General features: G+C 40.3%; 1 protein-coding gene across 3 annotated transcripts in view; it reads right to left on the reverse strand.

Moving 5' to 3' along the window:
- ACVR2B (activin A receptor type 2B) overlaps positions 1-21,180 on the reverse strand; it is a 476,102-nt gene that overhangs the window by 411,921 nt on the left and 43,001 nt on the right. The window lies entirely within an intron of this gene.

The following is a 21,180-nucleotide window of genomic DNA, read 5'->3' on the forward strand; positions in this document are numbered from 1 at the left end:
GCTTGGGACCAGCCTTGAGGGGAGAGTAAGCCTGAGTGTGTCTGGGCTGGAGGAGATTTGCCACTGCTCCTCTCTCCTCACCCACCACTAAACCTACTCAAGAGAAAAATGTTACCCCCCTGTCACTGAACCGGGCTCTCTTCCCACCAGCTGTGTCATTCACCTTTGGCTGTGGCTCAGGGCCCGAAAGAAAATAATTCCCCTAACCCTGGCCAAAGGGATGAGGGACTATTTGAATGGAGGGATCAGATGCAGAAGGGTTTGAGAGTTGGGATCAGGTGGATAGGGATTAGCAATGGAGGGCGAGAGAGGAAATGACAGGTCAACTGAGGGATGTAAGAGAGGAGCTTGGGGTGAAGGGTATCACCTGGAGTGGAGTGACAGAATGGATGGATGAGAGGAGGTGAAAGAGGGGGAGTGGGCTAGAGAAGTGAGCACAGCAGGGGGGATGTAAGAGAGAAATCAGCTGGAGTAGAAGTTGAGAGAGGGGGATCTGGAGGGGGAGGAGGTTAAGAGAGGAGGTCAAAGTTGAGAGATAGGACTGACTGTAGTGGGTAGAGGCTGAAAGAGGGGATCAGCTAGTGTACAGAGTGAGTGAGAGTGGATTGTTAAATGGTGACTGCACCCCCTGCTAATTCATTTTGTTCATGCTCTGGGGGTCGTGTGAATTTTCAAGTGCTAAAATGGGGTCACACTAGATAAAGGTTTTGGAAGCCCTGACTTAATTTTCAACAACCTTTTAATGGTTACCTTTTAGTCATTTATCAGGACCCTTAAACCCCCCCCCAAAAAAAAAACAAAAAAAAACCACCCAACTCCACAAACATAATTGAGGAAATGTTTCTCTTCCAATCATAAAGGATTGGAAGAGAAACATTCATCACTCCAGGTGATACCCTTCACCCCAAGCTCCTCTCTTACATCCCTCAGTTGACCTGTCATTTCCTCTCTCGCCCTCCATTGCTAATCCCTATCCACCTGATCCCAACTCTCAAACCCTTCTGCATTTGATCCCTCCATTCAAATAGTCCCTCATCCCTTTGGCCAGGGTTAGGGGAATTATTTTCTTGTTGTGTGTGTTCTTGTTGTGTGGGTTATTTGTCTTTAGTTAAATGTGCTAGTAATGAGTTATTGATAGTTAAGCTTTAGTCTATATAACCTAATTTTAAACTATGTTATTTAATTGGACTATATTTATAATAATAATTTTAAAAAAGGTTGAGAAGTGCTTCCCTAAATCAACAGGGCTATGCAGAGAGAGTAGCAGTTTTACCAAAGCTCAGAATGCTTTCCTAAAATAAAGATTCTCATTTGAAGAAAGTTGCATTAACCATCATAAAAATGGTAGCATTCAACTGACCGAAAAAGTATGTACTAGTTAACGGGACATTTCCTGGAATAAAAAGGTCTTTACCATCTTCCTAAATATTAAAAAAAAAAAAAAAAAAAAAAAAAAAAAAAAGAGTTCCTTGCAATCCATACCTATAAAACTAAAGCATTCCATAAACCCATAGATGAATGTCCTTCACAGTTGGCTCTACTAGCAGGACTCCCTGCGACAAGTGAGGTGGTTTATACCATCTAAGAAAGTTTATACCATTGTAAATGGATTTCTCAAATATGATGCCCCATTGACTCTTAGATTTAAAATTGAGGCACACTAACTTAAAATGAGCATAGCATTCAAGGGACAGCAGGTGTAGGCTAGCAAGAATAGAGGTGTAAGGGAATGAACAGGAAACTCCTTCTACGTCCTTAAGGGACCAGCCACAGCTATCTAGCCTGGTCCGCCTTAAGGATTCTGGGTGAAGGGAGGCTCCCCTCAAACTATAAGGAGTCAGGGCCCACAGGGTTAGATAGGCCCCAGGGAGCAGGTAGAAAACCCAATCTATGCAAAGACCTGCTATGTTTGATGTCTGTGTGCTACCTGAACTTTAAGGTGAACTGCATTCTTTGTCTGATTTTGCTTTTCACTGTAAATAAATTGCACATAACTGAAACGAGTCTGCCTCCTTATTCCTCTTGGCTGTTTCCCAAGCCACTATCACCCAAGTTATTACAAGGAGTCATCTTGATCTACACATTTACAACGAGAATAATGCAGACTACTGAGTTCCAGGCTAGCTGGAGACTATAACAACATTTGTAGAAGCCCTATAAGTAAGGCTTTGCAGTAATCCAGCCTTGTTAGAAGCAAAGTATGTATTACTTGCATCAAGTCTGTTTTTTCCAATAAATAGATCTCAACTGGCAAATTGCCTAAACTAATAAAAGCAATCATGTACTCTTGAAACCCTGGTCAGAGGTTACTCCTATATTCAGTATTTTATTTTTATTTTTATTTATTTATTTATTTAAACAGAGATGGACAAGCCATCAGGCACGGCAAAAGTGTAATTCCTGTGCACTTGGTTTACCAATCCTTATAAACTATTTTAGCAGAGTAAAACTTTAGCATGTTCTCAGCCAACCAATCACCTTTAAGCATGCTGACAGATTTTCCAGCACCTCAATCCCCGTATTTCCCAGACATGTGCATAGCTGAATATTATCTGCATACAGCAGATACTTTACTCCAAAACCCTAGATCATTTTTCCTGATGGATATCAGTATATGTTAAACATCAAAGGACAAAAATTATTAACCCCTGAGGTGATCCCCAGCTCAGGCAAAAGGTTTATAAAACCTGGAGTTCACAGTTGCTGGTCAGTTGAGATTTAATGTGAAACACTGCCTACAAAAAAAAAACCGGGATACAAAAATCTGAGCGCGCTGTGTATGCTGGGGGCAGAAGTTGGGGGGGGGGGGAGGAGGGGGAGAAATTGATATGTGTTTACTGGGAGAGAAACCTCAGAGTGATAGTATCAGCAAAACAATGTGATAACCATAGGAATATGAAGGTGCATAGAGAGAAGCATAACCAGTAAAAGAAGGGAAGTAACAATGCCCACTTAGGGCCTATTTATAAAAGATTTTCTACAATTTTGTATCTATGGGGGAAAAAAGTTTAATAATCAGGGCCCTTAGAATACGGAGTCCAGTTCTGGTGGTTATATAATCTCCAAAAGACTGTAACCAGGATGGAGCTGGTACAGAGAAAAGCTACCAAAATGATGTAGGGTCTACACTAAAATTCCTCTAAAATGAAACTCAAGGCCCTAAATATATATATATATATATCCAAGAGGGGAGGAGAGAGAGGGGAAAGACATTAAAATACCTGAAAAGTATCATGGCACAAAAAAACCCCCAAAAAAACCCTTTGTCAGACGAAAGAACGCACTAGAATGAGGGGTCATGGTAGAAGGCTCCAAAGTAGGCACTCGGGAGCAAAATCGGGAAATTGTTCTTAATAGAAATTTCAGTGAACGCATGGGATGGCCTCCCGGGGAGTGGAGTAGACAGAAACAGGAACATAATTCAAGAAAACATAGGTTAAGCACAGAAGATTCCTGGTTGTGAAAAAAAATAAGGAGGAATAGCCACAATCAGCTGAGGTCTGCGGCACTGCAACAGGAATGAAATTGGGCAGGCTAGGTGGACCTTGAGGTCCTATATCTACTGTTATATTTTATATTTCAGTGTTTTGTGAGTAAATAGTGGTGAGAGAAGGCTTTTTAAATCCCTGTAGTAGCACAGCTAGACTATCAACTGAAAGACATCATGTCCTCTGTCACTTCAAGACGTACAGGGTTTGAAAAATATTTAAAAACTTCACTATCAGCCAAATATTTTAGAAGCTGGAGAAAAAAAAAATGTTTGCAGAGGATTCATTAGCACTAGGCACACGGGTCCTGGGTCATGAGTCAAAATATTAGGGCCCTGAGGCTCAGACGTGGCTCCTGCTAATTTATTTTTTTCCAGAAAACTAAAAAGTTGGTGAGTCCTGGGTGGCCCAAGAAAGCTGCAGCAGTGTTGGCCAGGCCCATGCAGAGAAAGGAGGCAGCTTCAGCTGAATCTGCTGGATCCACATGGAGAAAGGAGGCTGCAGCAGTGTCGATTGGACCCATGCAAGGGAAGGAGGTGGCTGTAGCAGTGTTGACCAAGCCCCATGAGGGGAAAGGAGGTGGCTGCAGTGTCGACTGGGCCCTTGCAGGGAAAGGAGGAGGCAGAGCTCCAGTGTCGGCCAAGCCCGCACAGGGAAAGGAGGAGGTGACTGCAGTTGTCAGCCAGGCCTGTGCAGGAAAAGGAGGTGGCTGCGGTGTCAGCCCGTCCCACACAGGAAAAGAAGGACTACTGCACTGTCGGCCAGACCCGCACAGGGAAAGGAGTAGACTGCTGCATCAGCTGAAGAAAGACGACTGCTGCTGCTTGCACCCTGCATGTTCTAGTATGTGTGTGTGTGTGGTGTGTCAGACAGAGAGCATGTGTGGCTTCCTTGAGAGAGATGCTGCTTGGGCCCAAGGAAGAGGCAACTGTTGCTTGTATGTTACAGGGAGAGACAGAGCATGTGAAGGAGAGAGAGAGAGAGAGAGAGAGAGTGTTTGTGTGTGTGTGTGTGTGTGTGTGTGTGTGTGTGTGTAAGAGAAAGAGAGAGTGATCATGTGTGCGTATAAGAGAGCATGTGTGTACTTGGATGTGACCGTGTCTGTATTTGTATGTGAAAGAGAGAGTATGTGTGTTCTGCACACATGAGAAAGACAGTGTGGGTATGAGAGCGTGTGTGTGTGTGCGCGCATGAAAGAGCATGTGAAGGGTGTGTGTATTTGAGAAAACATATGGGAGAGTGAGAGAACGTTGTGTTTGTGTGAGTGAGAGAGAGAGAGAGAGAGAGACAATAGCTATCAAAAAATATTAGGCGTGCGATTTGTTTTCAAAATTTAATATCATTCAAAAGTACTAACAACAAATAAAAAGTACCACAAGGGGAATGATATCAGCCAAAGTGTGCTCTTATTCAATCTCTTTCCTGCTTTTTGCCCTCAATGAGCTTTGAACACAATCATTCTTATCACAAAGATTTAATCATTCCAGCCTCCCATTTCATTCACAATCCTAAAAGTACCCACATAAATCAAATATATTTTTATTCAAAATGCAAAATTTGTATCTTGTGAAAATTCAAAATGACCACTTATAATTGGAAATTTGAAACTGGATAAATTCAAATTCCAATTTATTCTTACTTCAAAAGGTTAATGCCAAACCAAAAACAGATGTCAGCATTTTGACATATTCTGCCAGCCTCAGAGAGAGTAACCATTAACACCCCTAACATAGGGAAGCAAGACAGCAGCTCGCTGCTCCAGAGCCCCCTTCCCCCCCCCCCCCGTACACAAAACACTTACAACCATATGGCTTAAAAACGAGGCCGCAGTTTATTAACAAACATAACCCGCGCCCGCAACTTGTTAATAGACCAAAACAGAGATCCCCCCTCCGTTGTGCTCCTCTTCGCTTACCACCACGCCCCAATGGTAAGTCTACTTCAAAAACCCCCCCCCCCCCATAACTTACCCCGCCACGGCACCAGCGAGGGTAAGCGTGCGGCCTGAGCATCAGCCCCCCCCCCTTGCTCTTTATTTATTTATTTAATTTAAAGTTTTTTATATACCGCCGCTCAGAGATATTTATTTATTTATTTTTATTTATTTTATTTATTGGTTTTTATATACCGCCGCTCATCAGAGATATCACGTCGGTGTACAGAGAACGAAAAATATGCATTAGCGTTGTACATATAACAGTATAATAATAGCTGAACTCCAATACATTAAAACAGTAAAATGCAGTAATAAAACAGCTTAATTAGATAAATATAGATAATAAAATAAAATATGGATTAGCTGTGATAGTACAACTTATTATAGTATCAAGGCAAAACTGTAGGAATGGAGGAGGGAGGAGGGGGATAAATTAAATAGGGGAGGAATGAACAGGGTCAGGGAGGAAAAGGGTTATATACATGTGAAGGTGTTACAAACAGATATCACGTCGGTGTACAGAGAACAGGAACATACGCCGGAGCGTTATACATTTAACATGGGTTAACATATGAATTCTTGAACATGAAACAAGGCCTTCCCGTGTAGCAGCCCCAAACTACACGGGCATTCCCCCCCCCCCTCCAATGTCCTTCACAATTGAATACAATACATTCCAACTTAGGGCTCGGGTTTTCCGTCCCCAAACCGCGACGAACAACTGCAAACCCATTAATCCTTCAACACTGTCTTTCAAGGGTGGGCGGGAGGGAGGGAAGCAGGATTCTGCTGCTTGCTTCGCCGTTGATGCCCAACTGCCAACGTTCCCCGCTACAACCTGGTATAAAAGTGCCCCGCAGCCAATGACAATGCAGCAATTCAAAATTGTTGCCACTGTCACTGCCTGCCTCCTCCCGCCCAGCCACCCCCACCCTCTCTATGCTCTCTGCCACTTGTGCCCAATGTAACCCACAGCAGCGCAAGACGAGCTCGCACTGCTTACTAAAAGAACCAAACCTCTTTCTGTAATGAAACAGCAAGCTGGAGCAGGGAGAATGAAAGAGAGAAGATCAGTTACGAGGGAGAATGGGAAGAAACCAGGAGGCCACGGAAGAAGGAAAGAGAGAGTGTGAGGACCAGGCACAGAGGAGGAAGAGGAAGAAGAGAGAAAAGACTTTGGATAAGGGGCCGGATAATGGAGGGATAAAGAGGACCCAGGATAGAGAGAGAGGGAGGGCACTGGACATTGATAAAAAGGAGACAGAGAAATGACTCAGAATAGGGAGAGAGGTTTGAGGGGGGGCAGGAAGAAGGAGAAAGAGGGAAGAAAGGACAGAAGGATACAGCACACTGGACACAATTTTTTTCAGAACTTGAGGAATATAAACATTTTTAAATAAATACATAGGGGAGATGAATGGAGAGGATAATAGGTTCGGGTATTGGATGGACAGAGAAGAAGAGAGAACCTGTAATAAGAGAGGGAAAAAGAGGACTGCAGGAGGAGAAGCCTGGGGATGGTGGATGAGGGAGAATGGACCCTGGATTTTAGGGGTGAATTCTGTGAAATAGTGGAGGAGAATGGGGAAAGAAGAGCAGGCAGGAAGAACGAGAACTCAAGGAAGAGAACAGAAAGATTGAAGGAAGAGAAAGTATTAACACATCCACTCTGAAGGAAACAGAAAAAAGAAAGGAGGGCACCAGAGAGAGAAGACAGACAAAGGAACAAAAATCACAAATGAGAAAAAAAAAAGTCAAACATGCTGAGCCAGAAAAGCAAGTCAGAGATGCCAAAGGTTGGAAACTTTTATTGCCTGATAGAGAATATCGATGCAGTGTAAATATCTTGGGACCCAGTTGAGTCTCTGACCTGGCCATGTCTCCAACATAGGATTTACATATTGGGAATAGTCAATTTTTTTTTTTGCCTAATTTGACTTTTTTATAGTGTATAATTAATTCTCTTGTATGTAAGAGATATCCACCACCTTTGAGGTGTTTTATAACAGGCCCAAAAATATTTTGTGTTAACAAAGTTAAGAATGTGCTTTCATCTATAGTTTGAGAGTAGACAACTACTACAATTCTGCCATAGGAACAAGTCCACCAGCCTCTGCCCTCCCTGCCTCCCCACTTCTCCTCCCCCCCAACAAAACAACCTATTTACTCACTACTAGCACTACAGGGAACAAATGTCCCAGATTCACCCACCGCAAATTTAGTAACTTTACTTCATATCCAGCATAGCTCCCTGCTTCAACGGCAGGGGAGAAGAAAAACAACCAATAAGGGCTGAATAACACAGTCTGGGTAAAACAAATAAGCATGGGTGTAGCTTGCTTATTGCGGCGGTTACTTCCCCTACTACCCATAACTAATCAAGCTTGATATTTCACTTGGTTGCAGCTCCATCACTGCTCTCTACATTAATGGTGGGGGTGGAAGGGAAATAGAACCAAAGAGCTAAGAGAAACAGATAAGTATGAGAAAAAAATGTGAAGCTTGCTGGGCAGACTGGATGGGCCGTTTGGTCTTCTTCTGCCGTCATTTCTATGTTTCTATGTTTCTATGTTTCTTCCTACTGACAGCAAATCAGCAGCATTTCTTACCTGTGTGCGCTTTCTCTGCCAGTTTCAATCTGCCGTCTGACTGCACAGGGCCCTGTAATTTCTCAGGACCCACTGACCCTGTATATTCAGAAGCCAGACTGAGGCCAGCAGAATGAGGCACACAAAAGGTAAAAAGTACTGCTTTCCCCTGCCACTGGGCAGGAGAGTAGGTGACAATTATGCAAAATTTGGTTCAGTGAGCTGCCAGGATTGAGCAAACTTGAAAGCGTGCCAGGAAACATTTATTATGCACTATTATTGTTTGTATTTATCCCTGTTGTAACTCTCCTAGTGCACTTTGGTGCATCAGCAAGTAACAAAACGTAATAAAATGAACTGAAAACTAAACAGATCACACTTCATTCTGTCTACTCCTCATGAGTATCCACTCTGTATTCCACATAAAAACATTTATATATAAATAAAACAAAAAAAAAAAAACCCAAAAGATCAAAGGAGAAATGGAGCAAACTAGAAGTTCCACACAGAATCAATGTTGCCTCCCTTCTGGAATATGCACACACCTATGTGGATCCAGAAAAAGATGCCCGTGTCTGACTCATCTCCCCAAAATGTCCTGAAAATCTGGTGAGGTTCAGATCCAAAATCGAAAAATGAACTGCATGCACATATTTATGGAATGAATGGATCCCCAGCAAAAAAACATAAATAATAAAAATTCCCTCATCATGATCCTCATAGACCCATCTCATCTGCTGAAAATCTGGTACAGATTCAGTGCAAAACCCCAAAGTTGTTAGGAAGTATGACTGCATGTGTACTTGTGGGATACATGGTTCCCAAAAATATACCCCCATCATGATCCTTGTTGAACACCCCCCTCACACACACACACATTCTGAAATTTGGTGTGGACCAGATGTAAAAGCAAAAAGATGTTAGTGGGCAATAGCTGCACATATGTATTAATAGAATATGTGGATCAAGAAAAAAAAAAAATCAGAATCCTCAGATCGCTCCTGACATGTTCTGAAAATCTGATGTGTATCAGATAGAAAACAAAAAAAAGTTACCGTTGTTCCATGCACAGATCACAACAGTTTGCAAAGTGACATTCATAGTTTTAACTCAACAAAGACTGGTTACAGAGGTGGTATTCATAGTCAGGCATTAATATCTATCACATGAAGTTTTCTAGTACATAATACAATTGATCTAGTACATATGGCAAAGATTACAGATAATTAAAAACAAAATGATAGTTTTTCACACCTTAGTCAGTGAGCTGTTTTGAGAATCTTGCATTCCCTCGTTTGATCTATTCTTCATTATTTATTATCGTTTGTCCTTCTTGTCTTTGTGGTTCTGTATATTCTGATTTTTTAGTTAATTAATGTTTTTGAATAGCCATGTTTTTAATTCACATTTAAATCTGTATCTGGTAAAATACGTTAACGACTCAGGCAAAGAATTTCAGAGCTTTGGACCCACTATGGAAGATACTCTTATCTCTTATTTGTGTCAGATGTGTATTCATGGAGCAAAAAAAACCAATTACTCCTATCTGAATCCTCATGTTCCCCCTCACATACTCTGAAAATTTGGTATGGTCCAAATGGAAAACAAAAAAGTTATTCAGTGTGTGTTCATAGAAATGGAATTTCCCAATAAATAGCCCCTAACATGTAGTAAACGTTTGGTGTAGATCAGATGAGGATACATGCAAAATAAAAATAGCTACTGGAGAATGACAATTGTGTTCTTATCTTAGTGGGACTATTTGGATCCAGAATTAAAAAAAAAAAAAATTAAAAAACACACACTCCCAACTTTTCTTGGCCCTCCTCCCTCACCCCATCCCATCCCCGGGCCCTTAAAATTTCAAGTTTGGTGTAGAGAGGATACTGAATGGGAAAGTTATTAGTTGGAGACAGACTCTAGATCTCATAAGCCTCTCTACCTTCAGAAAGTAGGCTAAAAATGTTTATATAAAATAAAATTATTAAAACCACTACATGGCAGCAGCAATAATATTGGTTCTGGGCATATTTCTTTCTCTACTTAAGCTGGATAAAGCACCATAATCTGCCAGAGAAGGGCAACCAAAATGATAAAGGGGATGGAACAGCTCCCCTATGAGGAAAAACTAAAGAGGTTAGGGCTGTTCAGCTTGGAGAAGAGACGGCTGAGGGGGAATATGATAGAGGTCTTTAAAATCATGAGAGGTCTAGAATGGGTAAATGTGAATCAGTTATTTACTCTTTTGGATAATAGAAGGATTAGGGGGCACTCCATGAAGTTAACAGGTAGCACATTTAAGACTAATAGGAGAAAATTCTTTTTCACTCAACACACAATTAAGCTCTGGAATTTGTTGCCAGAGGATGTGGTTAGTGCAGTTAGTGTAGATGGATTTAAAAAAGGTTTGAATAAATTCTTGGACGAAAAGTCCATTAACTGCTATTAATCAAGGGCCATGGTTCTCAACCTTTTTCTGTCATGACACACCTATCAGATGATGCTCACATGCATGACACATTGCACACTACATTTAACAGCTATACTAAAAAAAAGAAAGAAAAAACCCTAGATATTTTATTGTTGAAAATGATGCAGGAAAAAGATAACATGTTCTTTAATTTCAATAACTGCTTATAAAATATTAATTTTCACAAAAATTTTAATCTTTGCTTACTACATCAGTGAGAAATCTGGGACTGATATGTATATGCAGCACACAGTTTTTTGATACAAACACTCCTCTGCATCTCACTGTCAACCTCAGAAAGTTCTGACCTCTTCTGGAGTTTATACAGAGCAGAGTTAGGAAATTTCCCCTTTCAACTCACCGTACAAAAAATATATTCAAATTCTGATATCCCCTCAGTAATAATACTTCAAAATCCCTTCCCTGCCAGCCATTTTGTGAAATATCATGAAAACCTGCAAAAAAGACATTTAGAAACTATATAGCATTCCAGCCATACCATAAGAGCACTAACACCCAGGACCTGATCAGCAACAACCTTACCTATGAAAAAGCAAGACTGCAAACACAGAACACAGTACATTTACTACTGGAAAAACAAAGAAAGCCAGACTGCTCTAGATTCCTACACAAAAACTACATCCTAGTTAGCAGAATCCCTAACCTCTGTCAAAAATGCAGGATACAGACTTCCTTATCTAATACAGAATAAAAGACCATAAATTATAAATAAAAATACAGAGAAAAACAAACTCCAAGAAGCATGGGGGAGGGGAGGTGGGCGGGATGGCAGGAGCAGGATACAGCATGCCTGCAACATTTATGGCTTGGATTGGTGATGGCAGTGATTGCTAAGGCTGAGGGAAAAGCAGCAACAGGGAGCTGTGATGAGGAATTTTAAGTACCAGCTCCTTACTCTGCACTCTCCTCAAGCAGCAAGCACACAGGGCTGTTATAGAAAGCATAGGATTGCCAAGTCAAAATTTTTGGTGACGCACCTTCCACCCCTTGATGACACACTGGTTGAGAAACACTGACTTAGGGAATAGTTACTGCTATAGCATGGGATCTACTTAGGGGTAGATTTTCAAAGGGATACGCGCGTAACCCCCAAAAAGCTGCCCCAAGCTGCCCATGCGCGCACCGAGCCTATCTTGCATGCGCTCGTCGGCGCACACAAGCCCCGGGACGCATGTATGTCCCGGGGCTTCAAAAAAGGAGGGGGGAAGGGGGCAGTCCCGAGTCCTCCGGCACAGCAGCCTGTGCCGGGGGATGGCGCGCCGGCGCGGGCAGGTGTAACTTCTGAAACAAAGGTGGGGGGGATCTAGTTAGGGCTGGGGGTTGGGTTAGATAGGGGAAGGGAGGGGAAGTGGTAGAAAAGTTCCCTCTGAGACCGCTCAATTTCGGCCTCAGAGGGAACAGAGGCAGCCTGCGCGGCTCAGCGCGCGCAAGTTGCACAATTGTGCACCCCCTTGTGCACGCCGACCCTGGATTTTATAACATGCGCGCGCATGTTATAAAAATCGGGCATAGATTTGTTTGCGCCGGGTTGTGCGAACAAATCTGCGCCTGCGCGCAGGTTTTAAAATCTGCCCCTTAGTGTTTGAGTACTTGCCACCTGGATTGGCCTCTACTGGAAACAGGATGCTGGACTTGATGGGACCCTTAGTCTGACCCAGTATGGCAATTTCTTATTTTCTTATGCCAACTTTTACATGTCAGATTTGGAAGAGACTTTTTTATTAATGAATGTCAGACTAAATCTTTCATTTATTACTGGTATATTGATTATATTTTTATGACTTGAACTGAGAGAGAAGAGACTCAAACTGTTTCACAACTTTTTTTTTAATGCATTCCATCCTTCAAATCAGATTCCAAATGGACTACTCTATAGAAAGAGTTAACTTTTTAGATTCCACAGTTGTCAACAATGGCTATCTACAAACATCCATATTCAGAAAACTGACAATTCCAGCTTCCACCGCCCCCCCCCCCCCCCCCCCATATTTAAAAAAGATCCATAATACAAAGCTAAGCCATGCAGAATCACTGTATATGCTCTAACAAAAAAAAAAAAACCACACACACACACACATCAAAGTCCTGACTAACTCCCTCAAACATATTGCTTTTTCATGAAGCTTACTCACCCAGGGCAAACCTGCTACTGTACAAAGAAAGAAAAACCACAAGCTGGGTATCCCTTGTAGTAGTAACATACAACCCAGAGCTGGAAAAACTAGGATAAATCATAAAGACCTATGACAACTATTCTTGAGGGATGGCACAAATCCCTACAATACACCGTGCTGGAAACTATGCCAGCACGTATCACAGAACCCAACAGTCACAGACATGGGAAAGACATTCAACTCAAGGAGGATCCTAAATAGACTCCTCCTTTAATGCACGGGTTCTCAACCCGGTCCTCGTGGCTTACCTAGCCAATCAAGTTTTCAGAATTATTCACATGTGATGGAACTGCATACAGTGGAGGCAGAGCAAGCAAATATACCTCATGCATATTCACTGTAGATATCCTGAAATCTGACTGGCCAGGTATGTCCAGAGGATAGGTTGAGAACCATTGCTCTGTTGAAATATATACTGTATATCATTCAATGCAGAAAATGTGAAAAGGTGTTGCTACGCTGGTGATAGGCCAGAAGATTAAAAAAAAAAAAAATTAACTTATACAGATAGAAGATCAAACATCACAGACCAAAGCAATACCTCTGTTGGGGAGCACTTTGCAAAACCAGATCACTGTCAGGCTGATATAATATCGTGCGATCAGGCTAGCACACAGATTAACCCATGGTGGAATGCATGTTTTGGATGTGCATCCATAACCCTTGATGCAATATGGGGGATCAGCGCGTCCAAAACGCATGTCCAAACCAAAGTGTAGCTAATAACACTCATCACATGTAAATACCATGTCGTTGAGGCTATTAGCTAGTACCCCCAATGTAAAAAAATAACCATGCAACTGACACACACATTTTAACCCTCAAAATTAAAACCAATCCCAGAGGGTGTTAAATCATTAAAAAAAAAAACCAAAACCCCAATAGTTGAATAGACATGGGAAGCAAAAAACAAAAAACCCATATTTTTATTGTACAAAAAAGAAAAAAGAAAAAAATAGAATAAAAATGAGACATAAATAAAACCAAACGTTGCAACAATCAAGAAATAGTTATTTTAAAGAACTCTGCATTAAAACAGAAATTTCACTATTTCAAGTTTCCTCAGCAGTACAAGTTCTTGACTCAAATTAATCCGGAATTCATTTGTACATGCTATTGATAAAGCTGATCAATTCCTGTCAGATCTGAAGAATATGCAAGCAGGATCTTTTCTTAAATCTAACTGGTCAATTCAAATGAAAGAAAAAAAAAATCAATGTGCACCAATTCATTCATTCTGACTCCATCTTACATTCAAACGCATTCTACATTTTAATCAGTCAATTGTCAGAGTGCATCTGAAAGCATCCTGAACAGGTCCTGACCATTTGTGCCAGCTGGAATCATGAACAGATGCCGTATTATAGCACTTCGTGTGCATGCTACGTGACAAATTATTTGTATTTTCCTACATTTTATTTGTGAAAAGCACTTAAATTGGGGAGGGGGATAGTTCAATATTCCATTTGTGCTGGCACTGTCAATCCCAAAGAATCAAGTGAATGGGCAATATTTTTATATATTTAAAAAAAAAAACCCAGATTTCTGATCCAACCCTACCACAATGATTTCAAGCTGGCATATACCCAACGAACTGGTGGTCAAAGAAAATTAAAAAGCTAGCTGCATGCTTCAGATTTTCTGTTTCGAAAACTGTTTCTCCGTAAATAAAAATGTTATGAAGACCAAGCAACATCTGAAATGCTTCCCACTGCCATTTTTGTGGAAATCTTACTGAAATCAGGTTTGTTTGCTTTTTTTTTTGGTCAAAATATTGGTTTAATGTCTGGGGGAAACAAATATCCATTTGAGTAACTCTGCTTTTTCCCCCCCACTTAGAAAAGCTATATCTTTAAATGAAGGCTGGAGTTTCACATCTGTACTCTCACAGCACTGTATCTTTCATACAAACCAGACTCAGGGGAGGGGGAGGGGTGGGACATAAATTCATGAGTAACCCAAGCAAAGGAAAGAAAAACCCATAAAACTCTGAAGTAGTCCAAAATGAGTGACTAACTAGCCTGAAATAAGAAAAAAATATTTCACATTACATTCAGAATTACTTTTCCTAACCTCAGCCAGAATTTTTTCTTTAAGTCTCTGTACACCATAGTTGTTGTAATAGAAACACTCAAAAGAAACTTAGTAATGAGTGGGAACAAAAGCAACTGAGTCCAACAATAAGAAGCTAATATTCTGAACAATCTTACTAGCACTGATGCTTTATAATCTAAAGTATTTTTACTGACTGCTATTAGTGCTCTTTCTAGTAAAGCAGGCAACAGCTCTTTTCTGGATGACATGTAAAAAGCAGATTCCTATCTGACTTACCTCAGTATACCTTCTACACCAGATTCTTGGGTAAGCTGGCAAAGACACTATCCATGTTTTTGGGCTTCTTCAGTTTCTTTAAGCCTCCAGTGTATTTTGGGGCTATCTCGGTTCACAAGCTCCATTAGGACATCCAGGTGAGGACGTGGCATAGTAGCATAGAAACTGGATTTAAAATACAGAGCCCAAAGAAATTGCACACTTTTGGAAATAATATTCTCAGGTACATGTTGAGCTCTCTGATTGCGACTTACCAATTCTTAATAAAATCCATAAAACCAGATTAAAAAACAAAAACCTAGCAAGAAGAGAGTCTGAGAAGTAGAATGCCACAAACTATAAACATCAGCCATATAGGAGCAAAAAGCAAGATTGCTTACCTGCAAACAGATACCGTTTTAGCATGTTTTACTGCATCGGCCTGAGATAGTCGCAATCAGAGAGCTCAACATGTACCTGAGAATATTATTTCCAAAAGTGTGCAACATCTTTGGGTTCTGTATTTTAAATCCAGTTTCTATGCTGCTATGCCACGTCCTCACCTGGATGTCCTAATGGAGCTTGTGAACCGAGATAGTCCCAAAATACACTGGAGGCTAAAGAAACTGAAGAAGCCCAAAAACATGGATAGTGTCTTTGCCAGCTTACCCAAGAATCTGGTGTAGAAGATATACTCCAGAGGATAAGTATACTGAGGTAAGTCAGATAGGAATCTGCAGGAATGTCCATAAAATCTTCCTCTTCTCCCAATCATGGGGGATTGAGAAGCCTTCTTGTGCTTTCAGATTCAGATAGAACAGCTTTTAAACTAGAACAAGGGGGAAAGCTGACAGTCACTCAGCAGTGCATGGTTTGGAGGGAGGTTATCTTCAAAGGATACTAATGAAACAGGAGAGTTAGGGTACCCCAACAAAGAGGTTCCAATAAAAGCAAAAGTAATCCATGTGCCTTTAAGTATAAAAATCACCAAATTATCCCTATCAACTCGAAAGCAGGTTGTTAATAAAAACAAAATAACACACTTTGAAATGTCTGTATGCCAATGCCAAACATCTAAGAAGCAAGATGGGAGTTACGAGTGTATAGCAATGAATGATAAGATAGATATAATTTGCATCTCAGAGATCTGGAAGAAGAAGAACCACCAATAAGACTGTGGTAAACCAAGGTACAAATTATATCATAATGATAGGGAGGATCAATTTGGTGGGGGGTGGTGCTTTGTATCTGGGAAGTTAGAGAGTCCAAAGGATAAAGATCATACAAATGACTAAATGCACAGTAGAATCTTTATGGGAAGAAATCCTGTGTGTGTGTTGGATAAGAGTATAAGTGACTTGAGTATACTATTACCCACCTGGCCAAGATGAGACGGACAAAGAAATGCAAAGAGAAATCAGGGAAGCTAAGCAATTTGACAGTGCAATATTAATGGGAGATTCCAATTACCCCAAGTCTGACTGGGTAAATGTAACATCAGGACAAGCTAGAGAGGTAAAGTTCCTAGATGGAATAAATGACTGCTTAATGCAGCAATTGGTCCAGGAACCAATGAGAGAGGAAGCTATTTTAGATATAATTCTTAGTGGAAAGCAGGATTTGCTGAGAAAGGAAACAGTGGTGGGGCAGCTTGGCAACAGTGATCATAACGATCAGATTCTAATGATTGGAAGGGGGACAATATGTAAATCTGCAGTAGCACTAACTTTCAAAAGAGAAACTTTGATAAAATGAGGAAAATATTTAGAATAAAACCTGAAAGATGCAGCTGCAAAGAATAAGATTGCACAACAGGCGTGGATATTGTTTAAAAATACATCTTAGAAGAGCAGTCAAGATGTATTCCTTGCATTAAGAAAGGTGGAAGGAAGGCGAAATGATTACCGGCATGGTTAAAAGGAGAGGTAAAGGAGACTATTTTAGTCCAAAAGACTTCCTTCAAAAAACAGGAAGAAGGATCCATCTGAGGAAAATAGGAAAAAGAATAAGCATTGTCAAGTTAAAAATAAAACATTGATGAGATAGGCTAAGAGAGAATTTGAAATGAAGTTGGCCGTAGAGGCAAAAAAACATAATAAAACCTTTTTAAAATATATCTGAAGCAGGAAACCTACAAGGCAGTCGGCTGGACAGTTAGATGGTTGAAGGAAAAGAAGATAAGGCCTTCACAGAAATAATAAATTAATTCTTTGCTTCCATGTTTATCAACGAGGGTGTTGGAGAGATACTGGTTTTCAAGGGTGATGATTCAGATGAACTGAACCAAATCACGGTGAACCTGGAAGAGGTACTAGGCAAGATTTAAAAACTGAAGACTGGCAAATCACATGGACTGGATGGTATACACACCAGTGTTCTGAAAGAACTCAAAAATGAAATTTCAGACCTATTATTAAAAATTTGTACCTGAAGACTGGAAGACTTCAAGGGAGATCCAGAAGACTATAGACCAGTGAGCCTGACTTCGGTGCCAGTAATTAAAGTGGAAATTATTCGAAAGAACAAAATCCACAGAACATATAGACAGACATGGTTAATGGAACACAGCCAGCATGGATTTAGGCAAGGGAAGTCTTGCCTCACAAATCTGCTACATTTTTTTGAAGGTGTTAATGAACATGTTGATAAAGATGAATCGGTACATGCAGCTTTTTTAGATTTTCAGAAGGCATTTGACAAAGTCCCTCATGGAAGTCTGGTAAGAAAACTAAATTGTCATGGGATAGAAGTCCTTTTGTGGATTGCAAATTAGTTAAAAGACAAGAAACAGAGTGTAGGATTAAATTATCAGTTTTTTCAGTGGAAAAAGGTAAACAGTGGAATACCTCAGGGATCTATACTTGGACCAGTGCTTTCCAATATATTTATAAATCATCTGGAAAGGGATACGACAAGTGAGGTGATCAAATTTGCAGATGACAAAATTATTCAGAGTAAATAAATCACAAACAGATTGTGATAAATTGCAGGAGGACCTTGCGAGACTGGAAAAATGAACGTTCAAATGGCAAATGAAATTTAATGTCGACAAGTGCAAGGTGATGCATACAGGAAAAAATAACCCAAGCTGTATTTACATGATATTAGGTTCCATATTAGGAGTTACCACCCAGGAAAAAGATCTAAGCGTTATAGTGGATAATTCATTGAAATTGTCGGCTCAGTGTACTTCAGCGATCAAATAAGCAATCAATGTTAGGAATTATTAAGAAGGGAATAAAATGAAGAATGTCATAATGCCCCATGGTTAGACCGCATCTTGAATACTGTGAGCAATTCTGGTCACCGCATCTCAAAAAAGAAAAATATGGTTCCACTGGAGAGAGTACAGAGAAGAGTGACCAAAGTGATAAAAAGAATGGAATGACTTCCCTATGAGGAAAGGCTAAAGAGGTTAGGGTTGTTCAGCTTGGAAAAGAGACGGCTGAGGGGGGGATATGATAAGGGGTCTAGAACAGGTAAATGTGAATCGGTTATTTACTCTTTCAGATAACAGGACTAGGGGGGGCACTCCATGAAGTTAGCAAGTAGCACATTTAAAACAAACTGGAGAAAATTTTCTCTCACTCAATGCACAGTTAAGCTATGGAATTCGTTGCTGGAGGATATAGTTAGGGCACTTACCATAGCTGGGTTTAAAAAAGGTCTGGATAAGTTCCTGGAGAAGTCCATTAACTGCTATTAATCAAGCTGACTTATTTATTTATTTTAATTTAATGCTTTTTTATACCGACATTCATGATGTAGGTCATATATCATATCGGTTTACAGGAAACAAAGTATCGTAGCATTAACAACCAGAAGGATCAAAAAAGTTACAGTAAAACAGGGATATGTAACTGGGAAGAAGGAAATGCAGAGGGAGACAGTTAACTCATAATAAATACAACTATAGAGATGGAAGGTGTTTGGTAGGCCTAAGACTGGACTGTGACATGGCTATTGCTTGTGTTGATTAGGGGAATAACTTACAGAATAGCCACTATTACTGGCATTAGAAGCATGGGATCTAATTAATGTCTGCGTACTTGCCAGATACCTGTAACCTGGATTGGCCATTGTTGGAAACAGGACACTGGGCTTGATGGACCATTGCGGCAATCATTCCCATTTAACTCAAAGGACTGTAACTATTTAAGAACTGGAACGATTCCCCTGTGAGAAAAGGTTTTAAGGAGTTTAGGACTCTTCAGCCTAGAGAAGAGACAGCTGAGGGAAGACATGATAGAGGTCTATAAAACAATGAGTGGAGTGGAACAGGTAAACATGAATCGGTTGTTTACTCTTTCGAAGAATACAAAAGATTAGGGGACATACAATGAAGTTACCAGGTGACACATTTAAAACCAATAAGAGGAAAAATGTTTTTACTCAGCATCTGGTGAAAGCTATTAGTGTACCTGTGTTTAAAAAAAAGGTTTGGACTAGTTCCTGGAGGAAAAGTCCATAAACCGTTATTAAGGCAGAGTTGCAGAAATCTACTTCTTATCCATGGGGATAAGCAGCATAGATATCTACCCCTTGGGGTCCTTCCAGGTACTCGTGACCTGGGATTGGCCACTGTTGGAAACAGGATACTGGGCTTGATGGACCTTTGGTCTGACCCAGTATGGAAAACCTTATGTACTTATGTATTTAAATTTAGTTTACAACAGCCAACCTAAGAATGATTGTGTGAGGCGAAAGGGACAAATTTCATGGAATAGTTTTAGCAAATATACTTGTCAAATTCTAAAAGAATTTAATGCTATTTGACCCCTTTTTATTGTTTGCCTCTTATCCACTTATTTCCCCTATAAACAACATGTTCACTTACAACTGGTAGACTGGATTTAACAATGACACACCTTACATATGCATGCTGCAGTCCAGGCTATTGATTGATTTCTATTTCAAGTGTATAAAAAGTTGAAGTAATGCATATTAAATCAAGGTAATTATGCTGATCTATATTATATCATTAGTGCAAATTCTGCAGAATACCTTAACTTGTTCTTACGAACTAATGTCTTTTTATAAGCTCAATGAAACAGGGCCCCATTTCCAAAAGGACATAGAGAGATTAGACTTAAGACAGTACAAAGAAGGGCACCACAACCCTAAGGACTGAGACTTAAGAACACATGTACTAAAAGATTTTTATAGTTTATCTACTATTTAAATAAAATACCTCTCCCTCCTCTCCCCAACTCCACCGAAAATATGCGCTATTTAGCTTATATGTGGAAATTGTTAATGCGACTGTAGATGCTCAATAGGTACATAGCATACTAATAACATCGATAGTGTGCTATTTACTACGGTCCCCATGAGCAGAAGCTAAATTTAATGTGCTATTTTAGCTTCAAGGGCTGGTGCATGGTGTTTTGGCAATTTGCCAAAATATACTTGACCCCTGCTCTAGAACAAGAGGTCATGAAATGAAGTTCTGAGTGATCTGACTTTAGGAGTAACAGACACAATCCTTCTTAGAAAGGGTGTTATATATATATATATACACACACACAAACACACACACACAAACACCTTCATAGGGGGTATGATGAAAGCAGAAAAGAAAAAGAAAAAAAAAAAAAAGTAAACAGGATTCAAGAAAGCCTGAGGTTAATCACTTTAGCTTTGTACATGTAAAGGTAAAGCCCCAAAACCGGGTAGGCTATGTGGGGTACTGCATTAGGAATAAGGCAGCAACAGAGCACCAGTGTCAATGACTTACAATTTGTTTATAGTCTTACAGTGGTTTTATTAAGCTAAAAATTAATTCAGGGCACTGAAAAAACTGTGTTGCAAGTACAGTATTTCATTAGCTAACTGTGACCATGAAACAAATCGAACAAACACTGCCTTTTATTAGTAAACTACAAAAACTTTCCCTATAAAGGCAGAAACTGGTGTTCATGGGGGGACTCAATCTGGAGCTCACTGGTTATGGAACAGCCTTTTGCTGCAATTATCACCACCATTAATGGGTCACCCTGGTGTGCTGAGGACTTTCAGGTGGCAATAATCTAACTGCCCATAAGGGTGTAAACAACACAGATACTTTTTACCCGTGGGGGTTTTGCAACTGTAATCAAAACAAAACAAAGCAGATAATTTTGCTTTGATTATTTCCCCTTCTTCTCCAGGCACTTTTTTCCCTGCTTTGAGAAAACTGCACATAGGTTTGAAA

The sequence above is a fragment of the Rhinatrema bivittatum genome, chromosome 2, assembly GCF_901001135.1.
Source record: "Rhinatrema bivittatum chromosome 2, aRhiBiv1.1, whole genome shotgun sequence".
In the NCBI taxonomy this organism is placed as follows: domain Eukaryota; kingdom Metazoa; phylum Chordata; class Amphibia; order Gymnophiona; family Rhinatrematidae; genus Rhinatrema; species Rhinatrema bivittatum.